General features: G+C 31.9%; 1 protein-coding gene across 7 annotated transcripts in view; it reads left to right on the forward strand.

The window, feature by feature from the left end:
- Oamb (Octopamine receptor in mushroom bodies) overlaps window positions 1-22,915 on the forward strand; it is a 106,655-nt gene that overhangs the window by 68,523 nt on the left and 15,217 nt on the right. The window contains exons 1-2 of one of the 7 annotated variants that reach the window (XM_070299527.1): window positions 5,521-5,765; window positions 19,802-20,019. The exons of 5 other annotated variants lie outside the window; for them this stretch is intronic. The gene's annotated coding sequence lies outside the window, so the exon portion shown is untranslated. Of the gene's footprint in view, window positions 1-5,520; window positions 5,766-19,801; window positions 20,020-22,915 lie in introns of those variants that run through there. One more of the 7 variants, XM_070299528.1, reaches the window with a different exon arrangement.

Here is a 22,915-nt window from a genome sequence, read left to right on the forward strand (position 1 = left end):
CAGAGACCACGATCGCGCTAACACAAATTGAACACGATCTCGGGCTATCCGGATTCCTGTCGCTGGACGAAACGGAGCCATTCGTCTTGTCGCCTCGGGTAAATACTGACCGTTGTGGATCTTTTCGTTGAACCGTGACATTTCAACTTCCAGTAATTCCAACATTTATTTCCGATCTTCTTTTCTCGAGGAGCGCAAAACCATTCAGGCGTGTCAAAGCATAAGCTTTCCTTCCGGGATGTTTCCTGTAATATGCCCCTCTATGGAAAGTGAATGAAAATTGAAATGGAAATTATTAATTTTTATACGCTCGTTTATTTTCTCGCGCTTACACGTAATTGTAAATGTAAAAATATTATTTGAACAAGATAAATAGAAATCATAATAATGGTAAACCAGAAAATGTCTGAATAAGTAGATTTTAATTAAATTGTGTGATAGAAAGCGCGTAGCAAAAAAAAAAAAAACATAGCGTTTTAACATTTATTTCATTTCTGTATAGATTTATTTATTTAGTATAATATAAACTTTTATTAAAGTTATATAAGAGAATGTTATAATAAAAAATATTTATCTCTTCTTTTTTTGAATATTAATTATTTTTAATGATTTCTTTTATTCTACAAAACTATAACAATATTTTTCCGCCGAAGAGCTAAATAGCATGAAAATATTTTTTGAGATTTACATGCAGCAATTTTTGTAATCATGCTATGCCGAATTAGTATAATTAATATTGTCAATAATAATTAATTTGAGATGTGAAACGTGTCGTTAATTAATTTGGGATGTCAAGTGCATCTCGTTTTCAAAGGCGAGAGCTCTTCAAAGATTGCAATTTCGTCATAGCGAAAATACCAGTCAATCGATGATCGTAATTGTTATTACCGTATAATTAACGAAATTACGCACATAACTGCAGCGCTTTTCTTGCGCGCTAGGCTTTGATGTACGTGGTACACGGAAAATGACAAAAGGTCGAAGACAGAGAGAGAGAGAGAGAGAGAGAGAGAGAGAGAGAGAGAGAAAATACATGTTCTTCAAATATATTTTGCGAAATGTCTAATGAATAATCAACTATTAATACGCATCTAATTGCATTGCATATTTTTAATGGAAAGTATATCATTCTCTGATAGAAAATAGCGCGACTCAACAATTAATTATTATTTAATAATTAAGCGAGAAAAAGAGTTAAAAATGTTTGGTGGAATTAATCTTTTTAACTATTTGCAAGATTGAAATACACATGTTTTAGCTTAAAACTTTTAATTACATAATATTAGTATTACTGTTGTCTAATAGTTTGATTTAATATCATGTTTCAATTAATATACGAAACAAATTGAAGATGAGAAATAAACACAGCAACATTATATTATGCGTCGCGTTTAATCATGAGCATCAAATAACGCTTATAATTATACAGCTCGGTCAATGATAATTTCGCATGTAACCATTAAATATTTGCATGGTAAAATATTGTCACGTGGTAGCAGCATAATTTTTTTTACACATATATCCAAGCGCATAAATCCTTTTATATCTCGACTTCCATGTCCATATTCTCCTAAAATCAAGGATATTTTATGCACCGCGACCTACATACAAGTACGCAACGTAAATATTAACGGAATAACGTGCGAGTTAAGATCGCATTTTGCGCTCGACGTTTGCTCAAATTGCACTCTGTGCCAACAATCCTAGAAGTTCTAATTGATACTCGACCTGGGCCGATATCTAAGGGCCGCAGGTCCGCAAACTTCGCGCTTACCATTGTCGTACGCAATACGTCTGTCAGATTTTTTCTAAACATCTTAACGGCGTTTGTTACCATGCGTACCAACGAAGAGTTTTCGTCTAAGTTCTTTTCGGCAAGCTTATTTTTTCATAAGCGAGTAAATGCGCGAATGAAATAAAATGGGGCTTTAATAAGAAATATGATTCTTGACTCGAGAAAAAATGATATTAAAAATTACTTTGCATCTATTATTATGTTATATATTGGGTGTCCGATAATTTTTGACACATCCAAAGTGTGAAGGTAGATTGGTTTCAAACTGAAAAGAAAAGTCCTGAACCATTTTGCGATTTTCGTAATAATTATTGAGAAACTAATTAAAAAAGATTGACCAATTCGCGCAAGTATTACCGTGCGGTGAGAAAGAACGGCCTGATACAAGCGTTGTACGTAACTATTGTCATTTGTAGAGCGCTTCTCCCAAAACTTTGTCGCGCGCCTACTTTTGGGTCGTCTCTTCTCGCCGCGTTTAACTCGTGCGAATTGGTCCATCTTTTTTAATTAATTTCTCAATAATTATTACGAAAATCGCAAAATGATATGAGTGTCGAAAATTATTCGGACACCCTGCATACTTTTCTATTAAAAATAATAAATCGTAAAAAAATTTATTTACATACCAGAACAATATTATTAAAAAATATTAGTTTAACATTATAAAATTATTATTATCTTTAAGAAAAAATAGAGAGAGAATTAAAAAGCTTCTCTTACTTATATTAAAAAATATTTGTATAAATATTGTATAAAATAAGACTAAATGTAATTATTTTATATCTCTGGTACTTATCAGGAAATCCAACTGTATCTTCAATTATTAAATAACCGTCCTCTCGCAATCTTGATTCAGGAAGCTCGATCGACGGTTTCCCTCGGGGGAAACATACCTATGATAAATCCCATTTCCGCTGTACCACTGTATGACGGTGTATATCAGCGACCTTTACTTACATGAACTTTGACCGAACAAATCGCAATACGTTACGGTAACATTCGGTCACACATGAAGTTTTGTTTATTAGCTGCCCAATGTATTACCCACCTCTCTCTCTCTCTCTCTCTCGCAGAGACTCGCGTATGCGCGTGCCAATCTGTAAACTTCGCCATTGTTGCAGTCACAAATGTGAATATAGCTTAAGAGGATCATCCGCACATGGCTCGAACAATATAATGGAGTCCAACTCGGGTTTTGATGAGATCCGAATTTGTAATAAACTGATAATCTACAAACTTTCTGAAATGATAAAGTTACGAGAATTTTAGTCGTGTTTCAGTTATGTTAAACATAAAATTAAATATGTATGAAAAATATGAAAAATTCATTTTTATATTTTTCATACGAATAGAAAAATTTCAACGTTCCTTGCTTGATTTCTTTCTTAAACAATATTTCTTTCTTAAACAATTATTTCATAATAAATATAAATATACACGAATGAAAGAAAAGAATAATAAATATGTAGAGAACAAGATTTGCTTTCAATTAATGGATGCATGTATTTGTCGCAATATATCATATGTATGCATGTATAATTTATTACATATACATCTTACAACGCTGTTTTCTGTGTAATACGAATTAGAATTGTTTGTAATAACCGGCAGACGCGCTCGATGAATAAAACGTATATCGTGGGCGGTATCGTATGGAATTATCGGTGAATATCACTCTTTGAATACGTAGAAATATATGGAAACCGCGATTTGTGCGAAATATTCAGATGTAGGCGGATTCGCCGAAATTTGTATTAATAATTTGAATTAAGCACAATTCAATAAATATTCACGCAACTATGTTTTATTACGAATATCTAGATAATCACGATATGAAAGAGAATGCCTGCACGTTTAAATATATAGGATCGAAATCCGGTGAAAAACTAGACGATTTAAATATTTCGCTGTCCAACGATTTCTGAATTATAATTGAAATATAATTGAAAATCGGAAAATGCAGATGCGAACGAACATGCGTTTGTTATTTTCATTCTAAACATAGACTGTTGAATAAGAATTCTTTTTTTTTTTTGTATTTCGATTTAAATCTTGTTCAAGTCTATCTCGCAACTCAAATTTACTTAACATTTCGTGTAATTAACGCTTGGAATTTAATCATTTCGAGGAAAAAAAAATGCATTGGCCTAAAGAAAAAAAATGAGAAACATTTTTATAGTAGTAAATTAGTATTTATGTAATTAAATACCATACTTGTAAAACACTATCCCAATTAAATGCAACTCGATTTAATTATTATACATGTTGCTTTTTTATTTACTGAAAATTTTAGAGGTAGTTGTTTTTATGAGAATTTTAAAAGACTTAATTATACCCACACCAGTGTAATAAATTATTTTTGTGACTGAAGATACACAATGATGCTATTTCCCGACGGAAACCACACGCGTGCGAGTTAAAGAATATTATATGTTCAGAATAATTTTTCATACCAATGACCCTTATCGCTCTGGAGCAGTTCGCAAACTGTTCGAATGACCCGAATCGAATCTTCCTCGTGGCTGTCTTCGGACGAGCCGCAAACTCCCTCTTATGTTCTTTTATCGGCGAGACGCAGCTGGGAAATGTGAAAATAATGTTATCAGTATCTTGACGTATATATATATATATATATATATAGATGAGGCATGCCGGAAAGAATGTAATATTGTACAATATCTCTAGTTCGTATCTCGAATCTGAAATGCAAAAAAGTATTGAGATTTGTATAATTTCAAAAATATTTTAAATTTTGATTACTAAAAAGAGATATTTTATTTACATTTGATTACGATAAATTGCGTCAATATACATGTACGGGATATGTAAAATATGTAATTAATGTAATTATAAATTGTAGAAAGCCCAAAGTATATAGAAGAAAACATTTATTATAATAATTGTAATTTTTCTTTTGTATAATTGTAATTTCTATTAGTAAATATTTCTTTATACGAATATGAGAGAGTGTTAAAGATTATTCAAGATAAGAATAAGATATGCCACGAAACTCTTCTGTGAAATAATTTGTACATCTTATTTCTAGAAATATTTGTTTAATTTTCATGAGAGTTTCTCCTCGAGCAGACTTGTGGAGAAAAAAAAATTCTATATAATTTAATTTCTATATAATTTAATGGATAAACTGTCAATATTATTGACGATACGATATAAGAAAATCCTTAAATTACATTCTCGAACCACGGGGTCTAGTCTCTACTATGTTCCATCTTCCCGCTGTTGTCTAAATTTATTTATTCGTTTTGCGTCAAACGGGTTTCTCGCGAGTATCGCGAGTATCGCGAGATCTGCCGATGCGCAAGAACGAAAGATCCACGGGACAGAAGCGCGGACAAAGCCGGTAATATGCCTGCGTCCATCGCGCATGCGGCTGCAGTCGCACGGGACGCCCGGATCTTCTTCAGTGCGCTCATCACTCGCGACGCGTCCGGGACGATTCTGTCTCGCTCCTCTCGATCGTCCCTGGGACTTCCCCGGCTTTGTCTTTCTTTCCTTTTTTTCGTTTTCTCTCTTTCTCTCTTCCTCTTTCTCGTCGACACATCGCACGAGCGTGACGTGCGAGCGTGATTTTCAAATTTGCCGACGCGTTTCTCACGAGTCTGGCGAGATACTTGTCCCGAATTTCGAGCGAAGGAGAATTTCTGGATCACGGGGGGCGAGGGAGGGGGGGGGGGAGCGGACACCGATCTTCCAAGAAAGAAGTTTCGCGGATGACGCGACCAAGCGATCGAAGGAAATGAGCGGGAGTAAGCGATCGCGATATCGATCGAGATTCGGTCGCAGATTCGCGATTGAGAGGAATCGCGCGAGAAATTTAACGCAATAGATTTCACAGTGGTACAAGTGTTATCGAATCGTGCGATTATTTTGAATGGTTGGGTAATCCCGCAGCTTGCTGCAGAATGAAATAAGCGGATGCTGGTGAGACACGGTGACACTTTGCAATCAAGTGAGTAAAAGCAGGAAAAGCGTACGCGATGTCTGACTACATCGGTCCGTTTAACTACTTGCCGCTCGAATTGTTCTCTTTTCTAAAAATTGTTTCTACGTACAATTTCAAATTTTATCAATACTAATATACGACAAAGACTTTTGCACATTTTTTTTCTTATAAATAAAATTCTGGATTTATTAATTATTAAAAAAATATTTAGTATTTATGTAAGAATTTATTATTTTTATATTGAGACTAACATTCTCCCAGTCGTGTTCTCTCAAGATGAAAATGATGACATTAAATATTGCGTCGAGGAGTTTATCTTTCTTTTTTTTTTTTTTTTTTTTTTTTTGCAGTGTTAAAGATACATAGTGGAAGAGAATTTGAATCTATATCGCGCGTTTGCATGCTTCGCTCGTCAAAGTCTCTCTTTCCTGTACGTAAAAGGATTATTTTATACTCCTACACTTTCTGAATTTATCTCCTTGAAAACTCAAACGCGATCTTATTGCGGTGACTGCAACCTACTTGAGAATGGAGATAACTCCTGTTCTGGGAGCACGATGAAATGTTTCGCGAATATCTCTCACTTTTGAGCAATGTTAGAAATAACCGCTGTTAGAAGCAGCCGGATATAAGCTTTTCGAGAAATTTTCGAACACTGTAACTATATCGTATATTCAACATTCTTCAATTTGGTTTTTATTTTATAAAAGATATGATATACACAGTTTTATATTAAACGCATTATATGCAATATATAAAATTATAACAGAAATATTATATATACATTTATAATAAACGTTATATTTCAAAAACTTTTATTATTATTATATCCATTTAATTTTTATAGAAATAAATCCATAATGATTACAAATCAAAAATTGTCTTGATTATTCAAGATCGATATTTCGCGTTATTGTTTAAATTTACATTTGATAACTGCGGAATAACTTTAACCTTCGCAATTTTGCTGAATCGGAAAATTAATGTTCTAAATCAGATGGTACGGATTTCATTTATCTACCATTTATAAACGTATCTTTTTGCAAAACACGAGAGTTCGAGTTTATCGCGCCAGTTGGAAAGTAATTGGAGATAGGCGAAATTACTATCATAAAATAACGCGATGACATATATCCTGAATTTCTTTCGTTATTCTTCATTATCTTTCTTAGAGTAATAATTCCTTGCAATTCACGCAAGTGGCGAACAGTCGTGTATAATTTTGCCGCAAATGGCAAAAATGCAGGAAAAATATTAAGATATTTATTAAAAAATCTGTTTTCTGTGATAAAATTTTGAAGTGAAAAATTTTTGACGACATCATGAATCAAATTATCCTACATCATTCAGCTCATATCAATTGAAAAGTTTACGAAAAATCATTCAATATGATCTCTTTACCAAGTAGAAATTTGATTCGCAGAATGAAGAAATGAAAATATATTGCGCGTTTTGTGAGGTTGGCATCGAACTTTTGAGGATCACGTTACCTGATAAATTCAGAGCATAAGTTTTAAAGTTTAATTCCAAACTTTACGAAACATCTTATATGTCTGCATCGCGGAGCGAAGTATATCTCGGATTGGTATTTGGGATCTGCGCACTCTTTTTTCTCCAACCTATTTTTCTTTTTTTTCCCCAATCATTTCTCTGTAAAGTGGTTTACTTTATTAAAGGTTGATGTAAACAAAGTCGTATAGTCTGATTATTTAGACGAATGAATCTTTAAATCGTTGGAAACGATAATTCTAGTTATCTAATTAGCGCGAAAAAAAAATAGGAAGAATCTTATTAAAACGCGAATATCAGAAATGATTAATGAGCGCGAATGTAGGCGTGATTTCTTTCCATTTGTTCGTTATTTGGATGCTGTTATATTTCGACATCTATTTCGCGCGATCTCAGCTGTGTATTGGATGACGAATTAGAGCCGCCATCGTGAATATCGATGAATCTCAGAATAAAGAACGCTAATTGCCGCGATTTACCAAAGGAAATTCGAGCGAGAACGATCGTCCTTCGAAAGTGCAATCTAGTAAACTCGAAAGGGCTTACGATATTCAGCGGCAAATATATTCTATATATTAATAATTGTCTATCTATATTAATTTGATTATTCATAAACTACACCGACGTATTGATTTAATTATTCAGCGAATAATTGAAAGACAATTGAAAGATTTTGCACAAGTTTCATCGTCATTTTGTCATTATCTCGTGACAAATGAGCAATTATCACCGTACTAAATAAACTCCATTTATGAATACTCCATTTATTGAATAGATATTATCTGTTAATGAAAATAAATATATTCTGTTGTTGAAAATTGAAAATGGAATTTATTCATTATAGTCATTGAAGCTTTCCTACAGTTACAGGAGATATCGATTCGTATCGCTGTCGGAAAGTTATCGCAAATCAGTGATATGATAACAATGTTTATTACGATCTAGTGTGAAAGATTAAAATCAAATTTGCAGCTCTTCGCCGTAGCTTGGGCTGAACAGAATTTTTCCATACTGACAATTTGCATATTGATCAGTATTAACCATTTGCACGCATAATAAAACATGATTAAATTGCGAGTAATGTTGAATTTTTATCCCCGATGATTACTCTCGTTATCGATCACCGATATAACTCTATCGCTGACGTCTGGTTTTTGCGAGTTCGGATTGCTTTCGTGCTTTTGTTGCAGCGCTTTTAATGCAGCGCCTGTTATACGCGTATTATACTACGTAAGATAAAAGATATGCAAATATTTTTAGAAATATATATTTGATATAAAATTTTTAAAAATCTCATGATCTCGACGAGAGATAATAAAGTGTTTACATTTCATTAACATGCATATAGAATTAATTTTGAATAAAAACATTCAAATTTTTATATTCAAAGTATCAAGGTAAAAAATGCACAAAAATGATAGCCATATTTTTATTCTTATATTTTCTGAAATTAATTTGGAATACAAAAGCTTATATACGACTTTATCATGTAAAAGCAATTGTATATTTTTTTGTACAGCTTTCTGTTAAAAAATAAAATCTACCCACTATTATGATGTCTCGTACTGGACAAATTTAGAAACCGATATTACTACGTTGGCCCGGCGTTGGCTTTATGAGAAATTCGTTCCGCTAGCTTGCTTCTCTATTCATTCCGATCCTGGGATATATCCTCGGAATGATAAGCAGAATCTGTCAATGGCTTTTTGAAACCCACGCCTTCGTCGCCTCATGTTTTACGTTTCGCAAAAACATCGTATCTGTTAATCTCCGCGCAGTTGCCGCGCTCGCGTGCCATCATCGTTGCTTTATTCGTCTTATACTTGCTAGCAAAATCGTAGACGGCGGGGTGCGAAGTATACGACCGTCGAGTGCTTTCAGAAGATTACGAGTTTCGCGATACGTCGGGCAATTTTTTTCAGTCTTATTGCGCGCCTTTACTATGCAACGGGAAAAATGCGGATTTTATACATACGCGTTCGTCGCGATGTACGTTGCAACGTTCCGAGAGCGGCACATTTTCGTTTATCTACGAATTTTTATTTGCTGTATAAAATGCAGACGGAGACAGATTTCAAGTTAAATACAGTTAAAAAAAAACAGATGACTTTTTAAAAGTTAAAAAAAATTTTAATAGCAAACTTCTCTTTCCGTTTAATTTTCCCTAATTGCAAATATATATTTCGTATGTGATATTTCTGAGATTATTTGCATGAAATCATTAGTTACGAGAAGAATTTGAAGTTAGCTCTTTTACCGCATGTTGAAATAAAAATTTCTTTACATAATTAATTAGTATCAAATATTAAAAGATCTCGAATAGAGGATACTTAATAAAGGTATAAATATTTAATTTAAGTGCAAATAGTTAATTTTGTGTGCAGGCACTTTATTTTATTAAAAATTTAACTCTCGAAACTTTATTAATAAGATATCCAATGCAAAAAATTTTCAAATAATAACTAAATTAAAGAATTTTAATTCTAATTTTCATTAAGATGATACTCGATTCAGCGTACCTTCGATTCTGTTGACTTTGCAAATATACATTCTATAATTTTCTCGTCACAAAAACCCAATAAAACTACAGCTGCTCGCGCGCATTTTAATAGCGAGGAAAAACTGCGATCGAACACTCTCTCGGATTATTGTAATTCGTGTTATTACGATTATATAACATGGTAATGCGGGGCAATAATAATTTTCCGTTCGCGTATCCAGCGTGAATTATTATCGTTTGACTAATATACCTCTGTGAATATATCACGTCGCAGAACAAATATTTTCCCACAGTGTGCAATTTCCTTCATTTGATAGACAGATGAAAGATCATGTGCGTGCGAGGCGGAAGGGCTGGGATTGCGTATGCAGAGCAGGATCACGAGCAAACGTCAAACGGAAATGGACATCGTGAGAGCGAGAGGGAAAGAGAATGGCGGTATTAAAATTAGCCCGTGCAAATTGATAGAAGGTTAAAACGGTTGTATTTCTAAAGTCAAATAATAGTTGCAAATTTTAAAAAAATTTATTATTTTTTTTTTTAATATTACAACTACATTTTTTTCCACGTATACCTTAAAATCTGAAAAGAATTTTGAAAGTTGCGAGGATTACGTAAAATGTATCCGCAAAAGAGACTGTCGTTGCATCAAGTAAATTTTAAATTGTAAATAATAGTATTTGCTCATATGTAATGGAGGAGAGACTGTTGTTTACATAAGTATCGATTAATATTTGTCACCTTTCATTCTGTTAATAACTCAAACCTCTACCAAAATTTTATCTTACAATAGTTGGTTTTATATTATATATTATATATTTTTTAGAGTAATTTTCCAAATATTAATTTTTTTTATTAGTGTCCTTGTTGCATTTTTTTCAATAATTATTATTAATAGGCATTGTAAAAAATTATTTTTTTCAAATTTTTTCGAATGCCTTTATTTTATTTGATCTGTTTTACGGAAATATAATACATGATATTTCTGCCATAATACAAGCAATTTCATAAATGATTTTTATATCATGATTCTTCTCTCTTGGCATGTTGGAGGCCGAGTACTTTATTCAGAACGAAAGAGAAAGACGAAATGAAGGTATGCGCGTCTGCCGGAGCGGTTGCGGAGAAACTTTTCTTTGAATCTCGTCTCGGATGGCGACGAAGGACACGCGGACGAACCGAAAGAAGCGATCGTATATTTCCATTTTATTTACCAGTGCCGCGGGGACAATCTATTTCCCTAGTATATTACACGGTAAACATTTTAAAATATCGGGTAAAATTCTGTCGGAGACGAAAGACCGCATATCGCATACGAGTGTTATGAATAAGAGATCTGAAACATTTCTGAAAGAAACTCGTTGAATTATATCGCTCTGAAATATTTAGGATATATGGTAATGTCTTAAATTTTCTAGCGATTGTATCTATCAATATTCTACGGCCAGTCTCGTTAAGCAATGCAATATATTTTCTTAATTTTAATCTAATATAATTAAATACGCACATATACAAACATACGCGAGATACAAGTGACAAAGTATCAATATTTTAAAATATAAATGTATGTGTAAAAAAGAAAATTAATAAGACTGAGATCAATATATTCCAAGTTATATTTATAATATATTTAAACTAATATTTAATTAATTTTAATTTTAATTAATATTTAATTATATTTAAACTAATATTTAATACTACACACCATTCTATAAAGCGTAATTAATTAGGCTCTTCTCGTATATCAATATCTATGTAATATTTTCGCAGAAAGACGATATAAATTTAGATATAATTATGTAAATATGAATGAACGCGCTTAGACTTGCTTTTCTTTTGTCAAATGAAGATGATGAAAAAGAAGATGATCAAAATGTAATATATTACAATGAAACATATTATATTTTCAAGCTACAGAAGAATAGCGTGTGGAATTTATACTAGCAGTCTGACCAATATAATGATTATATTGTACTATTGAATCTCTGTGTCTAAATTGCTAAAAGAAGAAAACACCTTTGTTTTGTCGGTGCATGATTTATCGGTACAAAATAATGTTAGAAATAGCTACGATATAATTAAATGAATAAATAGCTTGATATAATTAAATGAATATTCACTAAAAATGAATAATGCAAAAAAATTAACTTGAGACAGACAAATATAGAATGTAGTAAATATTGATTTACCATGGAAAAATACAAGGAAAAAAATGGAAATATTATCGAAACAGGAGTGTTCGTCTTTATTATCGGTAATATCACAGTATGAATACAGTACGACGAACTCATTATTTTGAAGATTTATTTGGCTTGTACGGAAAAATCATCGTGGTTTTTATCAATGACACAAACGATGTCAGCAAAATAGCGGAAGTTGCAACAGATCATAGTGAATAATAATTAAAGCGGACAGTGATAAAAGGCAAAAAAAATTAAATGCTTCAAGATTTTAAATATTGTGGACGACGAAGATCGATTGTCACAAACACGATATAGATATATTGGTGTTTCTTTTAATTATAGCGTTCTCGCTCTCTGTATACGTATTACTAAAGGAAGAATGTTGATACAATGACAGCAGTGTACAAAGCGATAAAATACTGAAACTTTATTAAAAATTGATGTACTGTATGTGATGCAAATCTAAAATTAGATCAATTTGTTACATTTGCTGTTACATCGACACATTCTTCTTTCAATCTTTTTACTTCTCAATATAACTTAATTTCTAGGTACATAACATATTTTTTATATTTACGTACTTATATAATCCAGAAACAGAAGATTTTTTTTCTCCATGCGACGTAAATTTACCGTAAATAACTCATTACTGCGTATCTTGCATTTTTTCTGTCGTATTATCAATCGCAATCATGTTATCAGGGATAAAAAAAATCTATCCGGGACCCGAGGCGGCGAATTTTGCGGGAAAACTTGGACGCAACCTTTTCCCCTCTTCTATCCTCTTTTTTTATAAGAAGGAAAGCAGTAACTTAGTTTATCGAAGGTAGATTAGAAGCTGCCTTCGGGCCTTATATAGGCTACGTAGCAGCCGGATGATTCGCCTTTTCCGTTTCATTCCAGTTGATCCGCACATTTGATCGTAAAACTTTCTCCCCTACAGCTCTCTAGCTCGTGAAAAAATCACCGGGGCGTGCGTGAATAGATTGTGGGCGAACGCTTATCATCGCCTGGATTATAAGCATTTCGATAGATGGCTAGTTCCTGCCAACGATTCTCTCGTCATTGCTTGTTACCGGGGATCATCTTTATACGAACCGTCATTCGTTAGAAAAAGATTCCAATAAAGAAATTATTTATTCGTTACTGCAAGAAGGAAGAATTAAGTCAGTATATATTAGCACAGAACGCGGTGAGTTTTCTTTTTAACATTTAAATTCTATGTGTTCTTTTTAACACTTAAGTTTTATGTTAAAAATACATTGATTCATATTGTTTAAAATCAAATTAATCTTACTTTTGACATATTTAATAAAAAAAAAATTCTCTTGATTTTTATATAAAAAATTATTTACTAAAATTATTTTAAAATTTTTTTATATACAATATAAATAATAATAGATTTATATATGAAACGAATTATTCGAGATTCTTACTATGTGACAAACGATAAAAATCTTGTCAAATATAATAAAATCTTATAATTATTCTATGATAATGAATCAAAAATACACGAGAAATAAACGTCAATATTCTGAATTAATTATACGAAAATAATGTAGAGAAAATAATGTAGAATGTAATTACTGAAAATAGAAAAATTTCTCGAGCGATATTTAATTTTTGTTCTAACACCTCTGTCATACATTGATGTGACGTTTAATACAGGTTTAATAAACTGGATACTTTCGTATTTTATTAATATCGTTTTTCTAAAAACTTTGCAATGATTTCGACTATTTTTAATTACACTTTAATTACTATATTATAACCTAACCTTTCACATCCCCTTTTCAGATTCCTATCACTTGATTAAAATACTGAACGGTGTAAAAACTCGTTAGAACTTTGTAGGAAATGAAAATTTAAAATGCGAGGCATTTAATTTCCCGTTTCTTTTGATATAAAAATGTAATATAGTACTGCATTAATTTTATTAATTAAATTGTTTCATTGTTTCACTTCGTAGTATGTATGTAAGAAAAGTAATTGTATTAATAATATATTGAAATATACGTAAACCGTATATAGAGCAAATGTAATATATAAAATATATTATAAAATAATATATATGAAAGAGTAAAGTATAGAGAACAGAGAAATAGAGAATATTGTGCATTTGTTTGGCGAATTGAACAAACTTACGTACACGAAGAATATCTAGAAATATATGGAGAAAAATTCTGGTGTTAAAGGGAAAGAATTATTATTAGCAACTATTAATTAGTGAAGAATAAATAGCATTAACGAAGCAATATTTAAATTTGGCAATATTTTCGACTGCATTCAAAATGGACGGATTCTCCGAAAATACTTTTACGCTGCCGTCATTATCTAGTCGTTGAGATAAAAGTAAATGCGGAAATCACAGGACTCGAAGCTTGTTACGGGTAAATATCGCCCTGTGCTGTGGGTATTTATCTTGTTTCGTGCCTCCTCAACTTCGAGCAAACGAGGTTATATACATCCGGTTATATCTCTGCACTTACTTAGCCGACATTCGCTTCGTTATGGATTTCGACGGGCCATGACTCTTAATAAGCATCCCGAATCTCGAAGTTGGGGATTGGAGAGCGCACCTACTTTGCGAGAACATTTCAATAAAACGATGCTAGCGGCAATTTAAAGTAGACGAAACGGTAGAAAGCGGTTAAGTCAACGGGAGTAATTTAGGTGGCAAACGGATAATTGTGCCAAGATAAGGAAACGCGAGTCCCTACTTGCTTTATAATACGGTTAACGAAGGATGAAGAGAATCCAGATACCGAGAATCGCGTGGGAGATCTATTGTCGGGAGTGGCGCGAAAACGCGAAAAGGTCACGGGGCGAAATTCTGGGATCGTACTGCACATCTGTGAAAACTGCAGGATATTTTACAAATATAATGATACGACAAAATAATATTCCCTACCGCGGTAAACAGTCGATTGATTTTCATCGAGATATGCGTTTACTCTTCCGTGTAATATATGCGCTTTTTGGATATATTCATATTCTCTATATTTATGAGAACGATTTACTTGCCGCTTTCTACATATCTCGAGTCAATTTTATCGCAATACGTATATAGAAAGATAATTAAAAAAATTGAAACGATTAGCAACACATATTTTATATGTCTTTTTAAATACATTATATTTTATAATTATTTTATCGTCTATTTGCACGATAAAACAAAAGTTAAAAATACAAAAAAATCTGACGCGTGCTTATTAACGCAACAAGTGTACTATATAATATATAGCTATCGGTTGTAGCATGTAGTCTTTATTACCTCCGCCTTACACGAAGGGTGTTATATTGGCTTTTTGGTTGTGATCGAAATAGGAATAGACGGCACAGTAGAATGAGATTAATAATACATGAATGGTCGCGTAAATTAAGTAAGTTTGCGTAAATTAAGAGCATACGTATATGGTATACGCCTTCATTGATCATATCACTATTCGCGTATGCCGATGAAATGCGAAGAAAATTAACAAAGTGTTTGATCTCGTAATTAATATAGTGTTTTTATAAAGCTCAAAATGTCTATAAAAATTTGCATTTAAACGAATATATAATATGACATAATTATATGATAATACATACAATTAATAATATTTTTCTAATGCTTTTCCTAACAGATACAATAAAATTCAAATACGCAGACTTGAAATTTTTTCGCGTATATTTTATAATCGTTGATACTACAATTTATTCACAAAATTTTTTTGTTCTAGGATTAAAATTGTCTCGAAGATATACGAAAATTTTGAGAATTTTCACGCGATCGGCAATTTTTGACTAATTGCTTCTACGATGAAACGCGAAATGCACGAAATAAATCTCGCGAAAATCGCAATGTCTCGATCACGTAAATCTCGCGTTAATAAACTTGATTATCATAGAATGCGAGAGTGAGTTGTCACGCGCACGGGACGAAGTTTTGGAAATAACTTTGCGAGATGTGGATGAGAAAGAGGGAAAGTGCTTGCACCCGGGACGTCAGAAAGGCAAAATTTTTCACGCAGGATAATTTGATACACTAGAAATGGGTAAATAAAATGGAGACTGGATAAAGAAAATATTGGCATGAAATATATTTTTCTATTCCACAGTTGTCGATAGTTGCAATGCCAATGTAATATCTCGCTCGCTATACAATATTTGTTGAATGTTCACCGTGATTTGAGCAAAAAAATCCATTCTGTTTGAAAATCACTATATTTCATATAACTGCATATATTTTTTTTTATTTTAAAATTGTTTTTTCGATCAATTTATCGAAATGTTACCGCGGCTTATAATGAGATATTATATTCAATATAGATATAAATTTCTTTAATTACCTTACATATGTGTCTTCTTTTTTCTCTTTCTATAATAATTAAGTTTATAATTTGAAACAATATAAAAGTTTTTATATATTTTCTTATACACGAAACTATGAGGAAAGGACTAAACACGACGCTGAATATACTAACGTGCATGTTAATGATTTCAATTTAATTGACAGACGATTGACTATTGTCTGCATTCGAAATATTCAAACGATAATTAACTGCGGTTATACGCAAAACGAAATTGAATACGCCAGTGTTTGCGTATCGCGATACGCAAACGATACGTGAAAGTTCAATGGACGCGTGCTCCTAAGCCATTTAATAATTTACCAACAAGGTAATGTTCATAAGTGGAGCAAACTATAATTACTGAACTATGTCGCTCGTTGCGACATAATGCGACTTGTTTAATAACAATTATGCGGCCGATGTATCTCGCCGTATATTCGCGAGAAAATCGGATGGTAAAAGTTTAACGCTAAATTTGTAAAGATGGTAATAATATCGCGAGAAATACTATATAGCGAGCACCAGAGTAATGATAATAACTTTGGTCTTTCTAACGGCGCACTTTTGTATACTAATTAAATTGATATCCGGAGTGACATTTGTTAGACGTTACGCACGCATTCACTTCATTTAAGTTATTGCCGATTAAAATTATATTGCTGCGAAATTAATACGACATTACAAATGCGCGTTATTAACTTATTTTATATAGAATTTATTTTAAACTTTTTATATAATTATCAGCGAATTATTCAATTAAACTATAATCTCGCACAAGAAAGAGGAGTAAATTTTTAGGCATTGTAATTAGAGATACTCTCGCGCTCTCGTATATCACTAATGAGATAATTATTTCCACTTGTCGTTTAATCATCACGTACCGTGATATTTGATGATTCATCTCGCATCTCGAAATTCGCTATACAGTCAATCGTGCAGCGATTATGCGCTGCTTACTGCACGAATCATTGCCGTTTCGATACAGTTTGATTGCAGTAGACGCACTTTGACTATGATATACAGATGCTATGCTATTAATAGCCATCATTAATGCGACTGTAATCTTCTTAAGATTTCGATAATCTTTTTTACGTACCATTTCTCGTTTCGTTACGATTCATTAAACGGCAAGTTTCAACGACGCTCTTCTCTTACTTGTCGCAGTTAATTGCGGTGCGAAAACGTTTGCCTTCGAATCTCATTATTTTCCATTATTTTTTTCCACTATCATGCCGTGCCAATATAAGATTTTAAAGTACTTCCTTATAATCTAAGAATCGCAAAGCAAGAAATTTTTATTACGATTTTATGTCTTCTATCTCTTATATTATCTGTACTTGACAAATTTAATTTGCTGTCATTTGCTAAAAATAATGACATGTATGTTTCATAATGATAATCGGTATTAAAATACCAATTTATTTTTATAAATATTTTTAGCTGTGAAAACTTTTATTCTTCACGATTTCGTTAAATTTTTTTGAATTAATTTTTGTACGAGCTGATTACAGGATAATATCACTTCCCGCGAACTTGAGATTTTTTAACTAGTGTAGAGTTATTTTTCTCGAAATTCTTAATTATATGTATGTATATATATTTCTCTCTTTTTCCTACATATATATACAATATATATATATATATAATTTATAACAATTTTGTATATATCTTTTATGCGAATTTGTCTTTTGACCACAAAGAGCTGCTGATTACCGTTCGATTTGTTTCAATTGATCGTGGATCGATTCGAGCTACGATCACGCTTGGATTTGCTTTGATATTCGCAGTTTATAAAACAAACAAACAAACAATCGCGTTCGCGATCTCTTGAACGAATTGTTGACAACATTTCCAGAGCTTTAAGTTAGCTGACGATTGCTTTTCTGTTTCGACCGTCTCGCTGCCGTTTCATCTCTGCACGACGTCCAAATGTCGACGTCGGCCTCTTCCCTGACTTGTGCTACTTGGCGATCGTATTCGAGGCGAACTTGGAGATTGGAGGTTGAATAAGCTCGCAGCAAATTTCCGTCTACTAATGCACTATCGTCGTAATTGCGTACGGAATGAATAATCGTAGCGACTTCGGGTTGGATTAAAACGCGTACTGTCAGTACAAAAGTAATCATATCAATTAATTTATTATTCGTTAATTATCTTTGCGATTACATACCGTCGCTATCGTCGGAGAGTCTCTTGAATTATAATACGGTTTATATTACGTATCATTTTCGATGAACTTATATAATGCAATAGTAATGACACACTCGAACGTCGAAATAATATCATTGACTTTGCTATCAATTGTAGCAACAATAGAAATAATAATATATCTCTCTTTCGATGTTATAATATATAATTCGATATATTAATTTAAATAATTGTTAAGCAATATATTAGCAATATTAATAGCAATCCGATATTTTTTAAATAATGGTATTTAAATATGCAAGCTAAAAGCAATTTACAATTAAAGTCATTATATAAAATGCTAAATGGCAACATTTGAAACGACGAAACATTTTTTCCATTATATTATATAATTAACAGTATATATATATATATATATATATATATATATATATATATATATATATATTAAAATAATATTCGTGTTTTCTCTTTTTGAACTTTGTATTTTTTTTCTTTTATATTATATTATTGTTTATATGTTTAATTAATTATATGCATAATTGATTTTGTCTTTATATTATATGAGTTGTAAAGCACGCTTTTGGATCCACGAAATAACGGGTTGGTTGTATTCTTTAGATTCATTAATATAAGTTTAATTGCATTTATATTAATACGGAAGTCGAGTAACATCATATCAATAATCCCGTTCGGTAAAAACTGGCAAACTTTCGCTTTCAAATCCCCGTTTAGTCATAATTTAGGCTACTGGCAAACTGTCGCTAGAACGCCACCGGTTTCTCGTCGTCTCTTCTTTCACGTCATTTCGTCGATGTTACATTTTAAATTAAATAATCACCGTTAGCTAGGGGAGCGAATCTATTCCGTGTCGGGCCAAAGCCAAAGTCGGAAGTAATTCCGAAGAGACTTGTCTCCGCTTTGCAATCCTCGCGAGAAGATCTCGACAATATGTTTGCGGCGTTTTAATTGTAGTTGAGAAAAAAATCTAAAAAGAAATTTTTATATATTAATTTATTTGTAAAAATTATTAATTTTATTTTACTAAAAATATCAGATTATGATTTTAATGCTATTTGTTGAGCAATTGAAATGTGGGACGAAAATTTTAATATACGCAACGCGTTGTATTGAGAGAAAAATTTATCTACTTTACAGGGATGTCCTTGTAATTTTGCAGAGAGATACTTTTTTTTTTTTTTTTTCGAAAGTGTAACTGTATTTAAAAAGATATTGAAATATATTGACGTAGGCGTATTGATGCTTTGTATCTAAGCTTTTAGGAAAGCTGGTGGCATATTTCTCAGCGAGATATTTTTTCAAAAGCATATCCAGTCAATTATCCCCGTATCTCGATATTGATTTTAGCTGCGTGCGTTTGTTCTACTTCATACGTCGATGCACATCGAGATTTTCGCTCTTGACACCCGTTATTAATCAGCGAAGTGTAATTTCGCGCGACTTATGCTCTCCTCCCCGGAAGAACAAACTTTTTTCAGACCAGAAACGAAGAAAGAGAGAAGAGATTCGATCCTGATATCGAAGCCGCGCGGAATTTATACCAGATCGAGAAAGAGAATCTTACGGTAAGATCCGAAGGGGAAAATTTATGTACGCTGTCGAAATGAATGGAAAGATACCGGCGTGGCAAGGTAACGTTCCGGGAACTTTTCTTCGATGTAGCAATTTAAAGTTTTCGGACTCGTTAAACAGCCTCGCGCTACTTTGGCACCAGCATGATTTCGATGAAGAGCTATGTCACGTGCCGATTAAAAGCCAATCTCTCTCGAGAAATTGCGTGAGAAATTGCACCGAGTTAGAGACAGTTTTCTATCGAGTTAATTTTGATTATGAAAATTGATTTAGCTCTCAAATTTTTTATAAATTACTAGAAGAAAAAAACTGCGTGCTTCATATTTTGCCAATCATGAGAAATACAAAATTTATGGCGATTTATATATTTTAATACAAAGACCTAAACTAAAATTTAAACCTTAAAATTTTTTTTATAACTCCCTTTCATTATATAATTAACATTATAGAAATTACGAAGATAAAATAAAACAAAATAGCTGTACTATATATTATACACTGTGAACGCGATATAATTGGAATAGGTCAGACTTCTCGCATAACACGTGTCTCCTCACATTCTTTGAGGTTTTATTCCTGGTTATAGAGACGCTTTTTAACTTCCCGACCGTTTCAAGCTTCTGTAAACATAAGAACGGATGAGAAGATACGTAGTTTCAGTATATATACCAAAGACGCACTGTATACATGTATACATTTATAATCATCCTCTTTCGCGCGCGCATCTTTGCATAAAGGGCCGTTTCTTTTTTACAGCCAATGTACATGCATACGCGATGAACCTTGTACTTACACAAATGTTCTGTAAGACTCCTCGCAGGACGATGTTCTTCCTTATATATATTGCATTACTCGGGTTTATGCATATCCTCTTTTTTTTTTACATTGCGTGCAAATACGGAATTGTGTCGATTAACGTGTCCGTTCCTTCGGATTATTTTTTTACGAAAAAGATACGGTTTTTTATCTATTTTTGAATATTATACTATTTTAAAAATAACAAAATATATAGACTGAGTCCATTAGCGCGTTTGCTCTAATGGATTCTTATATATATATATGTTTAGTGTAGCATCTCGCGTTCTTTACCATTCCTCATTTCTTTTCTTCTTCTTTCTGTTTATCATTTAATAAATTTTATCCATAATCCCTTTGTCATATTTGTTATTGTGTGCATTTTGCATACAAATAAAGAGAGGATAAACAACCACGCGCACGCTTTTAACGCAATTAACGTTTCTTATGCGACTTTTTTTATGTCGATACATATATTGTAGAAAAGTAGAAAAACGAATATCAGTTTTCTCCGAGATCTTTTATGACTTATAATTAGCAAGCGATATCATTGTTCTGTATTTATAATTTTAGAATAAAAATGTAAATAAAAATGACACTCAAGGGAAACAGATTTAAAAGGATTCGAGACTTTATATATTCTTGACTTTTCTAATATATCGTAGAATCGAAGGATGAAAGAACGTCAAAAAATAAAATTGTATAGATGTGTATATTTTATTAGAAAAAGTAATATTGTATCTCTATAATTTGACACGCATATGAGATACTCTTTTGATAACGTATTATTAAATTAAATTATTTAAAGACATATAAGCACAAATTATTAATTAAATACGGCATTAAAATTTTTTTATTGTACATACATTTATACGCGGAAACATTCTATTATTGTCGCATTCTATATTCGAACATTTCCAATGAATTACGTCAAACGTCCCTATTGAACGGGTATTTCACATAAATGCACCAGGTGCTGTTAAGATGCACTCAATTGCAATTAAAAAAAAAATATATAAAAAAACGAAGAAAAAGCAGGATTTTCTGTAACCTAGTTACAAATAAGATGAAGGTATACAGAGATAAATTTTATTTTGTATCGCGCAATATAAAAGATATATTTTATATTGATTTTATTACATCCAAGTATAGAAAATTAATATTGGAAATATGATCAAATTACGAAATGTTTAAATCTATAAATATATAAATATACGTATGAAAATATTTATATGTATATTCGCTTTTATATATGACATTAGATGGATAAAATTGAAAAGATTAACACACACACACATGCAATTATGTGCAAGAAACTAAAATTGCAGAAAATTTACGTCGCATAAACATGATTTACGATCACGAGCAATCGTTATTGGCGAAATATGAAGAATTTGTAAGTGGCTTTTATCATAGGTTCAATGCCATCTAATCTTTGAAGAGAATCCTCTATCGATTTTGCGCATGCTACAAATTTCACTTCTAGTACAATATATCCGGTTTGTTTTGTAGTGACATGGAACTACCAAATTTATTCAGAATTCCGATAGATTCGAAGATTGCATAATTATGTTGAGATTTATACGATTTTTTTATTGCATATATATATATATATATGTTTGAGTAATTTCATAATTAAATTTAATAATTTATATTTTCTTAAATTTTATTTTATTAATTTAATAATTAAATTTGCATTATTTAAAAAATTCACGCATTTTTTATCTTAAACTTGAGTAAATAATTTTTATCTTATAAGTGTACTTGCATACATGAGAAAGCAAGAGATAATATATATTCGACTTTAAACAGAGAAAAATATTATTGATTTAATTATTTTAAAATCAATTTCCTGAAAAGTTAAGAATCGTGAATAAAAAAATTTAATTTTATTCTATCAGAGAATACTTTTTTAAATATTATCATTTTTTTTATTAGAGGCTCGAAGAAAGAAAAATTTAATTTATTTCGTTAAATATATCCTCTTCCCTGTCGAGAAAACGTACTGAGTAACAGCTGAATATTTTCTTATAAGTGCAACCTATTATCGTTTTACTTCGGGCTCGAGCTGCCTCGTCGCTTGCAGTCGTCGAC

Source organism: Polyergus mexicanus, unplaced genomic scaffold, assembly GCF_030449975.1.
Source record: "Polyergus mexicanus isolate NDT 795.1 unplaced genomic scaffold, iyPolMexi1.0 SCAF_7, whole genome shotgun sequence".
Classification (NCBI taxonomy): domain Eukaryota; kingdom Metazoa; phylum Arthropoda; class Insecta; order Hymenoptera; family Formicidae; genus Polyergus; species Polyergus mexicanus.